Below are 18721 nucleotides of genomic sequence, written 5' to 3'. Positions count from 1 at the left end.
ACACTAGGGTATGCAATGTTTTCCCGCTCTTTCCTCACTATGATGGTCAGCTCACTCGAGGGACCTTGGCGCCCAAACAACTAGTGAGCACGGTCGAGGCTAGGCAGGTGTGCTTCCTTTCCATATCTACCGCCTACAATTAGATGTAATCCTTGATGGAGGTCTTTGCATCCACGAGTTTCTCGAGCGCAATCCCCGTGTACTTCCAGTGACCAGGAGGCTGTTTTCTCCTCATCTGCTGCTCTGATCGGTCGCTGACCCTTTATAAACAAGAGGCATGTGAACTTGCTTAGAAGCCCCGCCCGTTTGGCCCTGCCACACACACACTAGGGTATGCAACGTCTTCCCTCCCTTTCCTCACTATGATTGTCATGTTCCGCGGCGCCTAACGATCACGGGGAGCCAAAATGAACAAAAAACTACAATTCCCGGCATGCCTAGCGTACGTCGCGTACAACGTGAGTTGCGCGCGCAAGCCAGGAAATAAAGGAGAGAAGCCGACGGCGGTGAAACGCCGATAATTCCGTTTTGGCGGGGACGTTTCTGGAGCTCAGGATCTGTAGCGGTAGGACGACTTGTTGTCCCAAGTCCACCGAGACCGTGAGTAGTCTGGTAGTTGGCGGTGTGAGGCGTTGGTTCCATCGATCCCAACAGCACACCGGCCGGCATTACTCGGATTGGAAACAGCACTCGGCTGAGTGTTGCAAGAAGTTTCCTAAACCGTAGCCTTTGGTCCTAGACGTTGTTTGGCATTGCATGGGTCAGAGTATCAGAGACCTTTTGTATGTGCAGTGCCAAGCACATTCTCACGTTGTATATATTTGTATATAAGTGTTTCAGATGCGATGGGACTCACTTGAAACTTACCACTGAGCCTCGCTATGTATACTCTATGAAGGAGTAAACCCTCTGATCCTTCAGGTGTATGGCATACTTAGGAAAAACTGCAACGTAGTGTGATTTCAACACTGAGTTCAACTCCTAAGGAGCTTTCTCTCTGGTCTTCTCTGGGAAGCCCCGTGGAGAGCAGAGTTCATTGTTCTTTCATTATTTCATTTCTACAGGGGACAGGAGGGGTATTGAGAAAGGGGATTGTGGCTTACCCATACAAGTAGACATGATGCACTATTTATGGTATGTGCATGGTACTTTTTGATCTACCACAGAAACAACCGTTCCCATTAACCAGAAGACATTGAATGGTGTTCGTTTTGTCATTGCAGCTGGGTACAGATCCTCTTACCTCCTCCAACCACTGTCTCCACTTGGATTAGATCTTTGTGTATTTTCCTTTACAGGTATTGCTCAGCCACGGGGGGTGTGGTTGGTTAATGGACGTTTATTGTAGAAAACAACTGCTTAGAGTGAGGGAGATAGGGTGTTCTAAACTCTTGTTCTTTGTTGTTACAGACCCCCCCTCCCTGCTGTCCGCTTCCTTTCCCGCGCCCCGCTGGACTATCTCGGTTGTTCGTTCCATTGTATATTGGACTCTGAGGTAATTCGGTAGGGACGGGTATTGGACTCTCAACACAGCCCCGAGGAAGCCTGAAGCTGAGCCTGATAGAATTATCGGCCCAAGGATTTTGCCTCTTCTTGGCTCTGTTGAGTGTCGCCATGACTACCTTAGGAGATGTTCTGGCTGCTTTGGCCTTAGTACAGGTGGAGCTGGCAGCGTCCAATAGAGAGGTAGCTGCCTCGAGGGCGGAGAACGCGCAATTACGGGCCAGGGTGGATAGATTGCCCATAACTACCGCAACCACAGGGGCTACAAGTGGCTCTTCCCCTACCACTTCCGTGGTGGTGGAAATGCCGGCACAAATACCTCTAGCCCCACCAGAACGATACTATGGGGACATTAAAAAGGTTCAGGTGTTTATGACACAGGTTCAGATGCACTTTATGTGCAAACCAAAAATGTCTTCCACACATCAAGCGAGAGTAGCTTTCCTTATTTCGTATTTAGGAGGGGAAGCTGCACAGTGGGCTGTTCCAATAGTCAGAAGGGATGACCCCCTCCTTTATAACTGGGACGATTTCAGGGAAGAATTTGAAAAAACATTCGACAGGAGGACAGAGACCTTCACGGCGGACAGAGAGCTGTTGAAGCTAAAACAGGGAGATGCCGATCTTGTTACCTATCTCAACAATTTCAGAAGACTCGTGGCCGAAACTGATTGGCCGGAAGCCAAGAGAACAGCCTTGTTCTATCAAGGCCTTAGTGAGGAAATGAAGGACGTGTTGGCGCAGATAGATCCTCAGCCCCGTACCTGTTCTGCCTTAATAGACCTAGCCTTGCGCTTGGACCATCGCATGAAGGAAAGGAAAGGAGAACATAAGAAGAAGGAAAGAGCAGTGATGCCTTATGAACAAGCCGGTAGCGGGGAAAAACCGGCTACCTCCTCTGAAGCGATGGAAGTAGGGGCGGTGCGAGCCTCGTTAACCACTAGCGAAAGAGAACATAGGCGCAAACAAGGATTGTGTCTCTATTGCGGGAAGAAAGGCCATTTCCTGCGTGAATGCCCGGTGAAACCAAAAAGTAACAGGTTTCGGGGAGGACAAAGTCTCGCAGGAGTAGCAGAAAAAGAGTCGGGAAACTCCACAGCTTGATGGCGGATGAAGGGAAACCATCAAGCACACATATCATCCCTTCACTCACCCCGAAGCTAGAAGAAGAGCGGAATCATCTCTTTTTGCACATGATCATGGTGATTGATGACGTGAAACAAGACGTACATGTAATGGTTGACTCTGGGGCTACGGGGTGATTTATGGATTATACCGAGGCTCGTCGATTGGGAGTAAGACTCGTACCCAAGAACATACCCGAAACAGTCTACGCCGTAGATGGGGTCATGAACTACAGGCAGGTCCCATAAAATACCATACGAGGGAATACGAAGTAGTTTATGAGAATTCTCATCATGAAAAGCTGGTATTCAACATCATAGAAGCCCCACAGTATGGTATCATACTGGGTCTCCCATGGTTACAGAAACATGACCCTGATATACGTTGGACCGCTAAAACGATCCAGTTTCTTTCTCAGTATTGCGTTGAACACTGTATGTCGAAGACTTGGAGCCCGGCATCCACATTAGCGTCTATGCAGACGATAGCCACAGCAGCGGAAAAAGAAGTGTCCCTGCCTTCATGTTATGCTGAGTTTGGGACGGTCTTCAGTGATAAAGAGGCAGAGGTACTCCCACCTCACCGAACATATGACTGCCGCATCGACCTCCTCCCAGGCTCCGAAATCCCCAACGGGAGAATCTATGCTCTTACTCTACCTGAAATGGAAACGTTGAGAGAATATCTAGATAAATATCTGTCTCTAGGATTCATTAGACCGTCCAGATCCCCTGCTGCATCTCCTTTGTTCTTCATACCTAAAGCAAATGGTGAAAAAAGGTGCTGCATCGACTACCGAGCATTAAACGCCATCACCGTTAAGAATCAATACCCACTGCCCTTGATCCCAGTGCTACTGGAACAAGTCCGTGCAGCACGAATCTATACGAAGTTGGATCTGCGTGGGGCCTATCACCTTGTTCGCATTAGGCGGGGTGATGAGTGGAAAACGGCCTTTAAGACGCGGTACGGACTCTATGAGTATTTGGTGATGCCCTTTGGGCTCTGTAATGCCCCGGCCGCTTTTCAATTCTTTCTAAATGAAGTGCTTGGCGAATATTTGGATCGTCATGTAGTCGTTTATATTGACGATATTCTCATCTATTCCAATTCAACCGAGGAGCACGTAACACATGTCAAAACCGTGTTGCAAGCGCTACGGGAACATCATCTCTTCTGTAAAATCACCAAATGTGAATTTCACGTAACAACAGTGGAGTTTCTGGGTGTGATGCTGACGCCATCAGGGCAGGTGATGGCAGAGAGAAAAGTACAGGCCATTGTGAGATGACCAATTCCTAAGAACGTCAAAGACATTCAGAGCCTGTTGGGGTTTGCCAACTTTTACAGGAGATTTATAGCTGGTTTCTCCGGAATGGTGTCACCCCTCATGAGGCTTACAAAAAAGAACACGCCGTTCGTGTGGGACAAGGAAGCACAACTCGCTTTTGACACATTAAAGACAGCATTCTCCTCAGCACCGGTATTAACACATGCCAATCCTGATATCCCGTTCATAGTCGAGGCGGATGCCTCTGAAATTGCTCTGGGAGCTGTGTTGTCCCAAAAGGAGGGTTCTACAGGCACTCTTCATCCGATAGCCTACATGTCTCGGAAACTCAGTCCTGCGGAAATAAATTATACAATCGCAGAAAAGGAACTGTTAGCCATAAGAGACGCTTTCATGGAATGGCGTCACTGGCTGATGGGGGCTAAACACTTGATCACGGTGTACACCGATCATCGAAACCTGCAGTTTTTAAGGGCCGCAAGACATCTGTCCCCTAGACAGCTTCGGTGGATGCTGTTCTTCGAGGAGTTCCGTTTCGTGGTTACGTTCCGGCCTGGTACCAATAACAGGAAGGCGGATGCACTAACAAGAAGAGAAAACCACTTAATCCCTTTGGAAAAACCCATTCGATCAATCATCGAGCCGGGACAGGTAATAGGCTTAACACACACAAACGACTTTCTGTCTGGAATCAAGAGAGGAGTACAAACCTGTGTGTGGCGCACATGGCTCAGGCACCATCCAGAATGGAAAATGAAACAAGGCATCCCGATGAGAGGAAAGCAGGTCCTAGTACCCACGAATGTATTGCGTAAAACTGTGTTGTCCTGGTGCCACGAGGTTCCTTGTGCTGGACACATGGGATTCATCAAAACGTTGGAGAAAACCCAGAGACAATTCTGGTGGCCTTCCATCAGACCTGATTTGCGCCGGTGGGTGGCGGAATGTGTCACTAGTAATCAAATGAAAACGGACAGACAAAGACCTCAGGGATTGTTACGTCCTCTGCCCACTCCTGATAATCCGTGGGAGAGGTTCTCAGTTGACTTCATTGTGGGGCTCCCGAAAGATCAAGGCAAAACAGCCATAGTAGTGGTGGTGGACTTTCTGACAAAAATGGGCCACTTCATCGCCTGTGCTCAAGTGCCCACTGCGGGCCAATTAGCTCAACTACTGCTGGTAAACGTTGTAAGACTGCATGGCCTTCCCCGGGACATTGTATCTGATCGAGGGGCCCAGTTTACGGCCAGATTCTGGAGAACATGGTGTTCCGCATTGCACATCACCACATCAGTGTCCACCAGCTTCCATCCGCAGACGGATGGACAAACGGAGAGACTGAACCAATCCTTTAAACAATATCTCCGTTGTTATGTAGAAGAAAGCAGTGATTCTTGGGTGAATTGGTTGTGGGTGGCAGAGGTGGCCTATAATAGCACCCAACATGCATCCACACAACACACTCCTTTCTATTGTTCCTATGGGCATCACCCCAGATTCACCCCCATGCTGTTACCATCCGATAATGTGAGGTTACCTGAGGTAAGGGAACGATTGTTGCGGGTACGCAAAGTTCTTTTGGATACACGCAGGAATCTTGCAAAGGCCAAAGCTAGATACAAACACCAAGCCGACAAACACAGGAGACCCAATCCGGTATATCGGAAAGGAGATCTGGTGTGGTTGTCTACCAAAAACATCAAGTTTAAGAAGCACAGTGTGTTTAACCCCCGGTTCATTGGCCCTTACCGGGTGGTGGGGCATGTTAATCCGGTGGCTGTGCGTCTGCGTTTACCGGCGCAGTTGCGTATCCATCCTGTTTTCCATGTTTCGCTCTTAAAACCCTCCAAGTGTCCTGTACGTAGGGCCCCTCTGCCTGTCTGGGTACAACAGGATAGGGAGTATGAGGTGCGGAGTGTCTTGGACTCTAGATGGGTGAGGGGTCGCTTGCAATACCTGCTCTCCTGGAAGGGGTTCGGTCCGGAGGAGGATTCCTGGGAACCGGCGGGGGCCGTTCGGGCTCCCCGGTTGGTGGCCAAGTTCCATCGGTTGTTTCCTACGAAGCCGCGGGCGGGACTGGCCCCTTTGTGAAGGGGGATGTACTGTCATGTTCCGCGGCGCCTAACGATCACGGGCAGCCAAAATGAACAAAAAACTACAATTCCCGGCATGCCTAGCGTACGTCGCGTACAACGCGAGTTGCGCGCGCAAGCCAGGAAATAAAGGAGAGAAGCCGACGGCGGTGAAACGCCGATAATTCCGTTTTGGCGGGGATGTTTCTGGAGCTCAGGATCTGTAGCGGTAGGACGACTTGTTGTCCCAAGTCCACCGAGACCGTGAGTAGTCTGGTAGTTGGCGGTGTGAGGCGTTGGTTCCATCGATCCCAACAGCACACCGGCCGGCATTACTCGGATTGGAAACAGCACTCGGCTGAGTGTTGCAAGAAGTTTCCTAAACCGTAGCCTTTGGTCCTAGACGTTGTTTGGCATTGCATGGGTCAGAATATCAGAGACCTTTTGTATGTGCAGTGCCAAGCACATTCTCACGTTGTATATATTTGTATATAAGTGTTTCAGATGCGATGGGACTCACTTGAAACTTACCACTGAGCCTCGCTATGTATACTCTATGAAGGAGTAAACCCTCTGATCCTTCAGGTGTATGGCATACTTAGGAAAAACTGCAACGTAGTGTGATTTCAACACTGAGTTCAACTCCTAAGGAGCTTTCTCTCTGGTCTTCTCTGGGAAGCCCCGTGGAGAGCAGAGTTCATTGTTCTTTCATTATTTCATTTCTACAGGGGACAGGAGGGGTATTGAGAAAGGGGATTGTGGCTTACCCATACAAGTAGACATGATGCACTATTTATGGTATGTGTATGGTACTTTTTGATCTACCACAGAAACAACCGTTCCCATTAACCAGAAGACATTGAATGGTGTTCGTTTTGTCATTGCAGCTGGGTACAGATCCTCTTACCTCCTCCAACCACTGTCTCCAATTGGATTAGATCTTTGTGTATTTTCCTTTACAGGTATTGCTCAGCCACGGGGGGGTGTGGTTGGTTAATGGACGTTTATTGTAGAAAACAACTGCTTAGAGTGAAGGAGATAGGGTGTTCTAAACTCTTGTTCTTTGTTGTTACAGATCTCCCTCCCTGCTGTCCCCTTCCTTTCCCGCGCCCCGCTGGACTATCTCGGTTGTTCGTTTCATTGTATATTGGACTCTGAGGTAGTTCGGTAGGGACGGGTATTGGACTCTCAACACAGCCCCGAAGAAGCCAAAAGCCGAGCCTGATAATGATGGACAGCTCACTCGAGGGACCTCGGCACCTTTAGGCGCGGTGGCAAAGTTACAGACACACGTGGTCACATTTGTGCAAATGGCAAAAAAATCTGCGAGTTTGCGGGAAAATCTGCGCACTCACAGATTTTTTTGCCATTTAGCGTGAATTCGCGGACCCCGAATCCGCAAAATTCGCCCATATTTAGAAATCAGGGATTACTCCTTTTACAGTAAAAAGAATTACCATTATTCCAGAATCGATTATATATTTATGGAGCTCCCAGAACTTGCTAAAGTAAGCCTAATTTAATATCTTCCTATTCACCTCTCCGATCATGGAGCCATAGCCTTGAATTTGAATCTTCTCCTAGAGCTTTCTCTAAGGACATGGACTCTGAATAGGATACTTCTCCTTCAACCATCTAATACCAGGCCTAATAAAGAGGGAAACAGCTATTTTCCTCCAGCAAAATCTGGGGTCAGCCTCCTTACATATAGTCTGGGATGCTTTTAAGGCCTGGTTGATAGGGACATTAAAAGGGGCAGCTGTGGTTTGGGCCAGATCAGACAAAAAGGAGATGGACAATTTCGACGCAGATCTGAAGGCAGGGCTGCCCTCTGGTGTAGGGAATGAAAGTCTATTAAGGAGAGTGGGAGACCTCCAGCTGAGGTTTAGACTTAAGTCTGAAGAGATACTACTTCAAAAGTGGGAGGTAAGCAAAATGAGGGGTAAGAATTGTGGCAAACTTCTCTCCATGAAAAGCAGAGTTGATAGATTTTGCAACTATATCAGTAAGATTAAAGTGGGCACCCAAATTATGGAGGATAAAGGGTATATTGAGCAGGCTTTTGCGGAATTCTTTCAGGGGCTTTACTGTGAAGATCTCTTGGCCAAGGAAGAAGACATTGATAGGTGGCTTAATGAAAAACAGCTTTCAAAATTAAATTTGGATAGCTAAAAAATACCTTCCCATGATATAACAGGGAGTGAGATTCTGTCCATCTTAAACAAAGCCAAGAAAGTGAAAGCAGCAGGACCCGATGCGATTCCAACTGAGGTTTATGTTTTATTGATGGAAGAAATCATTCTGGTTTGGGTGAAATTGTTTAACAAAATCCTAGGAGGTATTTCTCCTCTGCCCGACTCATGGAGTGAGGTTGTTATTACACTGATTCTGAAGCTCGGGAAGGATTCAACCCAGTGCCAGTCATAGCGGCCAATTTCTTTATTAAACTCTGATTATAGGATCTTTGCAGGGATTTTGAATCCCCGGCTTTGTAAGATCGTGGACCCGATAATTCATGAAGATCAAAAGGGCTTCCTCCCAGGCAGACAGATGTCAGACTTGGTGTACACCTTAATTGGTGCGGTTGATTTGGCGACTTTGTGGGGCCTCCCTCTTTTAATCACCACCGTTAACGCAGCTAAAGCCTTCGATTGAGTGAATTGGCAACACTTAAGTAGGACCTTGAAGGCTTTTGGTTTTGACGACAGTTTTAGGGGGTTCTTAGAAAAATATACGTAAAGCTCCACGGGCTCAGATTTTGGTTATTGGCAGCCTTTCCCCTGTGGTCACAATAGAGCATGGTACTAGGCAGGGTTGCCCACTTTCCCCCATTCTTTTTGGCTTATATATGGAGCCCCTAGACCAGAGTTTAAGGCAGAATGTAAAGATCACTCCCTTTGGTAAAAATGGGTATATGAGGAAATTAGCATTATATGCTGACGATGTAATCTTACTATCCTCACATGTTAATATCTCACTACCAGAGCTCCTTACTGAAGACCAGGTTTTTGGGAAACTTTCTGGCTATGAAGGCAATAGTGATGAAATTGAGATCATGGCATGGAACATCACGGATCAGGGGGTGAAGTTTGCTAAGGAGCTAAGATACCTTGGAGTGACAATAATGCAAGATTTCAGAGAAATCCCAAAAATAAACCTGGAAAGAGTTTCTAAGGAGGTAGATGCTCTATTAAAAAGATGACAGAATATCCCACTATCCCACTATGGGTGGGTGAATATGATTAAAATGTTTGTGCTCCTGAAGTATGCCTTTCTGTTTAACAACATTCCCCTGGAGTTTGGTAAAGCTGACCTGCTTAAAATACAGGGCAAGATTTCCTCCTTCATTTGGGCAGGTAAAGGGATCAGGCTCTCGTGGAAGAAATTAGGATGTAAACTTACACTTGGGGGGGTGGCCTTAACAAATTTTCAGTTCAATTGTTTAACCTACCAAATAAAAAACTGTAGGATGCTACTTCTTAGTCTAGATAGTTCGCCGATTGGCAGTATGTTTAAAGCCATGATATCCGAAGTAGTGGAAGTAGAATTTATGTATAAATTTGGCTCTCCTAAATTCTTTTAAAAAGTCCGTCTGAAGACGTTGTATAAGGCTGCCAAACTCAGGTCAGACTGTCAGCCTTGTTTGGGTCTCTCCTACTGCAGTGACTGGGCCCCAGTGTGGGACTCCCCTGGAACACCGAAATGTCTTTTTGACATTTTGTTTCAGCCATTGAAAGAGGTGGGAGTCAAACACTGGAAGGACATAGTGGTGAGTAATAACTGTCTCCCTTGGGACTTTTGGAGGAATATTACCAGGGGTGCTCTTTCCAGATTTAAGTTTTACCAAATCTCATCATGGTGTAAGAGTCAACACTGGCCATTATTGGAAGACAACGCTATGGAAAATGAGCTGGAAAACTCAAAAAAAGAAAGAAGTAGCAAGGTGGTATAATCATCTCCTTGCTGCTTTTGAAAGTTAACTGGAACACCCATACGTGGTCTGGGAGAAGTACTTGCAGAGTGCGGAGGTGAAAGATCTTTGGCAAGTATCTGTAGACACACTTTACCCATTGATTAAATCAGCCGCACTTAGGAGAAACCACTTTTTTATGCTCCACAGGACATACTGATCCCCACTTAAAATATCCAGAATTAAAGGCAGTGTAGAAGCCATGTGTATGCAATGTGGTGCCCAGAAAGCGGACAATATCCATGTGTTAGTTTTCTGTCCTAAGATTCAAGAATTCTGGGGAAATGTGGGTAAGACACTCCCCAAGGCTCTGGGTATTGAGGTTAAGGCAAGCCATACTCTTATTTTGTTTGCCATTGTTTTGATGCCTGTAGGGGTGTTAGGCTCCATATCCCCCATTAGGTTACAGAATAAAATGGTGTTTTATTTGATTCTGTTAGCTAGGAGAGAGATCTGTAAATGATGATGTAAGGTGATGCCCCCAACGTGGAGTGTCTGGTGGAACTCAGTAAGATACTATAGAGATTTAGACCAGAAGGTTAATGCATATAGAGGAAGATCAGACCCTGGGTTATTTTGGAACTTGTTAGATGATTTAGAACTTGATTAGACCAGACTAGTTTACTGGATAAGCTCCAATAATTATACCTCTTGGTCAGCTCAAGATGTGTGCTGCGGGTGGCCCCCGTAAGAACATCAGCTGAGATTGGAACCACCAAAGTATAGGCAGCAGGGGTGGATCAGGTTGAGAGGTTGCTATAGTTACGGAGTTCATATGAGGAGTAAAGAAAAATATTAAAGAAAAGAAAAAAAAGAAATGCGTTTTATAAATTAGGCAGATTCTGTAGTTATAACTGATCTAAGCAAGTCACACTAAGGTCAAGCTATCGTATACACTTGAGCATGGTTCAGCATATTCTAAAAGTGTATATTTAATTGAAAGAAGAGGCCCAGCTGAAGCCTAGCAGCAGAAATGAAAGTCTGGTGTGTGTCATTTCAAATTAATTTTCTGTTTTAAACCCAAGGCAAACCAGCATCATTACCTATTAGTTTTATATGCAAATCTTCTATTTTTACATGTGTATTAAGATTTTCATCTTCACTCTGTACTCCTACTGTGTCTTCAGATTCCACATCAATAAGTGATCATTAGTGCATGTTCAAATTTGGACCATCAAAACTCATCATCAATACATAGCTCCCTTGTAGTGCATGGTGACATTTGGTGCAATAGTTCCTTTTCACCTGGTCTGCCTCTTCTCCAAGTCTGATGTACGTGCAATAGGAGCGCCCACGTCAGAGTGGGAGCAGAAGCAGGGTGGAGGGAAGATCTGCGTGCCCCTCGTCCTATAATTGCTGCTGATACTCTGCTTCAGTGTATAAGCACACAAACCAGCCCTTACTCTGCCCATCTGAGTGAGCACTGCGCCACGAGTGTCAATGGAGCTGCACCTACAGCATCTCACACACTCACCTCCTCGGGCTCTGCTCTGTGTCCACCATATGTGTGCTCGGTAGTGTACTCTTGTAGTAGAGGAATAATTAATAATTGTCTCATCTGAAATTGCAAGACCCATGGCTGGCACACAAGGGAGACTGACCATTCACCTCTTGAGCTGTAATATTAATATGTTCTCCTTTCCGTAGACACGATGGAGTTTTTTGTCACTGCTCTCTGCACGGTTTGGTGCATACAATTTGTGTGATACGACACAATACATATTCATTAGAAAAACACATCAAAGGTGACAATGGTTCGTGAGCATGGAAAAAGTTTAGAAAAGTCGACCTAAACATTTGTACGCATTTGGGGTCATGTAGGGTTTGGGGAGTGAGAGAACGGCCTTAAATTGGCCATTCTCCTGCCGGCAAACCGCGCTGTTCCTCTGCCCTAATTAGAGGTGTGGGACGTGCCTGGTTTGCACTAGCAGTTCCCCAGTTGGCTACGTGGTGCAAATCTTTGCCCTGGTATCCGTTCCAGCGCTACACTGCCAGGTCACAGTAACCCTAGTTAGAGCTAGACAATCATCACTAGATTTTCCAGCACATCACTGCCATGCAAGGCAACGTATGCTTGGTAGGGAAATCAATGAATGCCTCTGGCACACAGACAGACATTTCCCTGTTCATCTGTTTCAAGGGTTTATTTCGAAAAAACAAAACACTTTCCTGAGCTGCACACATGCTGCTCACGCTACAAAGTTTACAGATTATAGTGCAACCGCTGCACCGGAAGTTGAAACAAATACTGGCAGGTTGGGATATCTAAGTATGGCAAGGGGACCTCAGCCAAGTAAGCAGCAGCCATCGACTCTGCTGACCTGGGACACCCACCCATTCTAAATGAGCCCATAGTCTCAAGAATAGCATTTAAAATGTTATGTCTCATCACTCCAGGCCCATATCAGGACAACGGCTGCTGCCCTGGTCTGCGCTGTGACACACCCCTAACTGGCTGTGTTCTGCAGCACAGACAAGAACAGTACACCCTGTTACACTGAATGTGCTGTTCTATGTGTAGTTGCGAAAAGGAATGATCCCTCATGATTGCACTGTTGCTAAATGTGTAGAAGAGGCCACACATGCTTAGTTGGACTCTTCTATAATACCAGAGAGCCCCATAGGCAGGGGAAGATGGTCCCAGGTCACTTATAAAAGCACGGCCCAGTTGGTTGCAATTACATTTTCTTTTCAAATCCCACCCACATAAAGCAAAATATAGAATAGTTTACAAATAGTGCAATATATGAAGCGTTTGCCAAGAATGAAGAAAGTAATAACATATACCTAGCCCAATAATTACAACTGCTGATAGAAAATTGATTTCTCAACCAAGCTTTGGCAATGACGCTAGTTTTATAAAACGGGAATTTTCCCAACAATAAATTGATATATTTTGAGAAAGGCCGTTTTACAAACTTTAAGGTCATAGGGGCATATTATCAACAACTAGCGATAATTTTTGTCTCTAACTTGTTTAGAGACAAAAATTATCGCCGCACATCGGCGATTTTTATCGCAGATAAACCTTGCTATTAGCAAGGTTTATCGCAAATGCGATAAAAAACGCCCGCAATGCATGAATATCGCTGAAAAGTCAGCGATATTCATGCATTATCGAGCAAATGCTCTTAGCCATGTTATCCACCTCCCATTGGATAACATGGCTAAGAACTGCTCAGGGCAGGTGTTAGCTTTTGGAGATATTCGCGCTTAGCGCAAATATCTCCAAAAGTTGGTAATAGGAGATAGCGATGTTAGCGACTGTTTCCAGTCGCTAACATCTTGGCACGCCCACTTTGCATATCATTAGTGATAAATATCACTGACATGCAAAGTGGGGCCCATGATGGTCGCTATCTCCTATTAGCTGTCGCTAACTGGTGTTAGCGACAGCTTGGTAATAGGGAGATAATTTTATCTCCGCTTTCTTGGCTTTTAAAGCCAAAAAAGCGGAGATAAAACCCCTTGATAATATACCCCATAATGTCTGCATCGGGATATATTCGAAATTTTCACTTTCAAACAACAGACAGGTAACGCAAAACCATACTAAAATAGTTGAAATTTTTTAGTCGTTCTGTGATGTTTTGATTTTAAGTTTCAATACATGACATAATCAGCGAGTTTAATCTAATCTTATTGACTTATCTCACCACACAACGTATTTATTGTATGATTGTTTATTTTTACTCAATAACCTTGTCAAAATAAGCAATCTTCAATTGATTTACTTGTATTGGTTCCATTCTTTCATTTAAAAGTTTCTCTTGTGCCCAAAGAAAATGTTATAACCCTAAAAATAATTTCATGGAGTCATGTAGCTTCTATTTTTATTGCTGCTTTTTCATATAAAATAGATGAAATGTTGGACGCTGTTTCGGGCGTCTAGTGGTTTGTAATGTTATACAGTACATTTATAAATACCTTTTCTTTCCCAGAATTTTGAGAAGTTCTCCATTCTGCCTTCTATGGAATTGAAATGTTTTTTTATTACAATTACACCGACAGTGATGTATTTCCTCATCATCATTTTAGCATGCCAATTAACTTATAGTTTGAATTTGTTTAATCTTTTACCTTTAGAGGACTATGCGATGTTATATCACGGTTGTAACAACGACTGCGTTGTTACAACGCATACCATTATATCGCAAGTCGTTTCTACAACTTGCTGTAGGGGGCACGCTGGACTTAGGGATAGTATAATTTACTATTCCAACTCAAGCATGCGCAACAGTAGGAAAGGTGTTGGAATAGTGAACAGCCACGGCCGGCAGTGGGAGTAAATGCAAGGCGGTGACATGGGGAGGGGGAGGGGCAGGGTGGGGGGTAGTAATGTATGGATTACGGAGTTTTACAGGTAAGTAAGCATTTTAAAAAATAAAACGCATTTTGTTGCGCACACTGCATCGCATTGTGGGATGCAATGTACTCAACAAAATTTGTTTTATTTATTTAAATGTTTACTTACCTGTAAAACTCCGTAATCCATACATTACTACCCCCACCCTGCCCCTCCCCACGTCACCGCCCTGCATTTACTCCCACCGCCGGCCGCAGCTGATAGTGTATTATACTATTCCTTAGTTTAGAGGGCCCACTACAGCAAGTCGTAGAAACAACCACGTTGTATTTGCATGCGTTGTACCGCATGCGATGTAAACACTACTTCCACCTTTGGAGTGAAGGCACATAAAATTGTAACAGTGATGTTATTATAGAAACAAGGCACACAAAGGTGTACCCCACTGCTCGTTGTGCTTGCAGCTTTTAATGCAATCCCAATAATTGCCCTAAATATTTGTTTGTCAAAATCCTATTTGCAGAACTGTTTCTGCGCAGATTGGTGATATTGGTGGAACTACTTGTGGGAGGTAAATTATAGGGTATTGCAGTAATGCTTCAACATCTATATTGGCAATTATTTTCGGTTATGAGTTTTTTCTAGACTTAACTTTGCATCTTTGCTCCTTGACTACGAGCCCGAGGCTTTGATTCTGTTTAGGTATATTTTTCAAATTCCTTTGGGGGCTCACATTAGGTCTCACTTGACAGTGTAACTGGTAAAAGACCTTATTAGAGCACCAAAGCAAGAGCTTTAAGAAGCACTGGTAAGAGAGCGGCTTTGTCTCCTCCGACATTTTGTCCTTCCTGCCTACTGGATTTGATTGGACATGAGTTGTGTGCATCCAATCGAAAAACAGCTTGTATTGCACAGATTATGCTCAGTACGGTACATCTCCATTGGTTATTGGGGCAAGCCTATAATTGGGAAAGGTTATGTCTGACCTTCAAAATCTTTAAAAACTACTATAGCACGGGGGTCAACTCCTTGAAAACACCATAGGCAGTGGATATTTACATTGTCAACCATCTGACAAATACAATAGGAAGATGTTTTACTTCGTTAGCTTTAACAAATACAATAGTAAGGGACCAAACCCAGTTGGGCGGTCAGATCAGCATGAGACCGCTGCTGTTGCCAGGAATCCATAATCCGTGGTGGTCTTGCAGTGGTCTGAGGCCCCTATATGCTGGAGGTGCCACTGAGGCACTGCCAAACATATTAAGAGTTCCTCACTGCCTCAGTCTTCATGGCAGTAAGCCCGTCATGAAAAGTGTGGTGGTGAGGAAACGAAGGAGGCCCTACAAGGCCCCATGGTGCCGCAGCACCAGGGGATGCATACAGGGGGGCACATGGCGTGTACCTCTATCTGCATGCACCCCACTTGGCCGTCCATGCCGGCCAAAACCTACAATGACATTCCCATTGTCGTGCCTTTCTAAGGCTCACATATGAGCCTTAGCACTGAGCTGCCATGGGCCAGCCATTGCAGGACCACCCCACCAAGATTCCTGCTGGAATCCGGCAGACTGTTGCATTATGGCTTTGACGGTGTGGCAGCGGGCGCTGGCATGGCGGCCTGCTGCCGCACCGCTAAACTCATAATAAGGCCCTAAGGGGCATATTACCAACAACTAGCGATAATTTTTGTCTCTAACTTGTTTAGAGACAAAAATTATCGCCGCACATCGGCGATTTTTATCGCAGATAAACCTTGCTATTAGCAAGGTTTATCGCAAATGCGATAAAAAACGCCCGCAATGCATGAATATCGCTGAAAAGTCAGCGATATTCATGCATTATCGAGCAAATGCTCTTAGCCATGTTATCCACCTCCCATTGGATAACATGGCTAAGAACTGCTCAGGGCAGGTGTTAGCTTTTGGAGATATTCGCGCTTAGCGCAAATATCTCCAAAAGTTGGTAATAGGAGATAGCGATGTTAGCGACTGTTTCCAGTCGCTAACATCTTGGCACGCCCACTTTGCATATCATTAGTGATAAATATCACTGACATGCAAAGTGGGGCCCATGATGGTCGCTATCTCCTATTAGCTGTCGCTAACTGGTGTTAGCGACAGCTTGGTAATAGGGAGATAATTTTATCTCCGCTTTCTTGGCTTTTAAAGCCAAAAAAGCGGAGATAAAACCCCTTGATAATATACCCCTCAGTGTTTTGGTGTTGGGAACTCTCTGTAAAATGCATCAGGAAAAGATTTCAATTGTGAACTCTTTGATTTCAAATGTTCACATATGAGGAATTGCCCCTTTTAGAATGATCAATTTGAGATATTTTTCTGAATCCAATGTGTGAGCACTTAACCCGTAAAACCTGTTGAAATTGGCTAATCCACCATTGGCTTATTTAACTTTCTAATAAGGCCATAGCATCTGGTGCAGTAAATATACCTATGGCATAGAAAGTTAAATGTCACCTTTGCACGTCAGGACATATTTTGACATCTGTAATCGAAGAGGATTTTACATAGTGAACTTTCTGCCAAATTCAATAGAAAAGGGTATTAAATTATGAGCAACAGAAAGGGGCTTTACCTATTGACACACCGGAAATATTGTTAGGATTTGTGTGTATTATCTGACAGACGCTAATGACAATCTGCCCCACTACCCAAATGTACATCTGTCTGTACAAATAAGAAAATTCCAGGCAGCAGCAAATACCAGAGGGAAAGGGAACAGCATTGAGAGAGAGAAGCAACCAGTACGAGAAGGCCTTATTCACCACCATTCATTTCCGTATTACGTCTTGTGGCATGGGAAGGTTATAAATGATTTTCCACCAATAAGGGAAATGCTCTGTGAGGAGGAGAGAAGGTGCAATGCTTTAGCGTCAGTTTTTATCATCGAAAGTGGTTCAAAAACATAGTTTACTCACCAAATTGGAGATTGCTGGTCACAGTGAATCTAAGTCAAGCTGGAAGGAAGCTGGTAAAGACAGATAACCTAAGGAATCACTAAGACTGAGACTAATATGCTCTGCTTCCGCAAAAAACTGAAAACTCTACTCTTCTAATTGTCTTCTGCTGTCCTTACTGCCAATAATATTGTAGTTTTGTCCATTTTTTTTCTACTTCAGTCTATCCCTTGCGCCGGGAAACCCATTGCGGGTAGCTGTCGCGCATTATAAGTTTTAAATAAATAAATAAATAAATAAATAATCACTGCAACTTTGCTGCAGATCCTATAGATGCTGTAGGCAGTGTTTAGGATGAGGAGTGGAGGGTGGAAGGGGCACAGAAACCATGCAGTTCTCGAGGCTGCTGTGGCTAGAAGGCAGTGAGGACTCCATGAACACTGGAGACATTGCTGGAGTGAAGTAAGAGGGTGAGAGGAAGAAGGCATGGTAGTAGTGCGGTGGTGCAGCTCAGATTTCCCTCGCCCCCTGCTTCCTCCTGAGACCTGTGACCTCCTGCAGCCTCACTGCTGCCAGCCACTTGTTGCTTTCCTCTCTCTTCTTCCATACTTCTCCCTGCCCCCTCGCCTGCATGTCGCCCAAGTTGCCCCTGCTGCCACTCACTCTCTCCTGCAATTGGTTTTGGATGTTCATCCATTTACTCACTGTGTACAAGCAGTTGAGCCTGCAGCTGCAGGAGGGGAGTAGAGTTGATAGTTTTTTGTTTCTGCTGGTTGAGTCCTGAGTCATGGAAGCGACCTGGCCAGGTCCTGGTGTGGCTTTCAGCCAGATGTGAACCCACCCCTCCCAGACAGACCTTATAGCTTCAGTCACAGCAGGAACATAGCAGCAATGAAGCCAAGAGGACACACCAGTCAGTTGGCCAACAGTAAAACCATCATTGTTTTTGTGCAGCCTCTGGCCTTTGACACAAGCAACAATGGGACCTGCTAAGGGGGTGAGGCAGCGCTGGGAAGGCAGAGCAAACCATTTGGCTCCATGATCCTGTTGCAAGGAATCTGTAACCAAAAAATAAAATAAACATAACAAGTAAAAGCAGGTGCATGTTTGCAGCTATTGTTAGTGGATAGGCAAAACAGTGTACAGCTAACAGCAATTAGCAAGGCGAACCAAAAGTGAATAAAGTCAAGAAAAGGAAAATAAAGTGGTAAAGAGCCAAAGATAAAGATAAAAGTCAACGTCATGACCGGAGGTGCCAGTGGCAGTGCAGTTCAGCACCAAGAGTGTTGACGACACCAACAAGTTAATTAAGCTAATCAGGTGTGATAGCAGTTTAGTAATTGAAACCAATTGGATTGAGCCGTGGGGAAGCGGGACAACCTGGCTAGGCCCAGTTACGGTTTGCAGCCTCATGTTTGCGCTCCGACCTTCGGGTTTGATAAATACACAAGAAACAACATCACTCAACTCACTCCTCCTTTAAAGCAGTAAGGCTCGCCGAATCCTGCTGCTATGAGAGCGTTCAACTTCTGCAAAG

This window comes from Lissotriton helveticus, chromosome 5_1, assembly GCF_964261635.1.
Source record: "Lissotriton helveticus chromosome 5_1, aLisHel1.1, whole genome shotgun sequence".
NCBI lineage: Eukaryota > Metazoa > Chordata > Amphibia > Caudata > Salamandridae > Lissotriton > Lissotriton helveticus.
The sequence above is the reverse complement of the archived record's forward strand: the minus strand, read 5'-3'. Positions refer to the sequence as shown.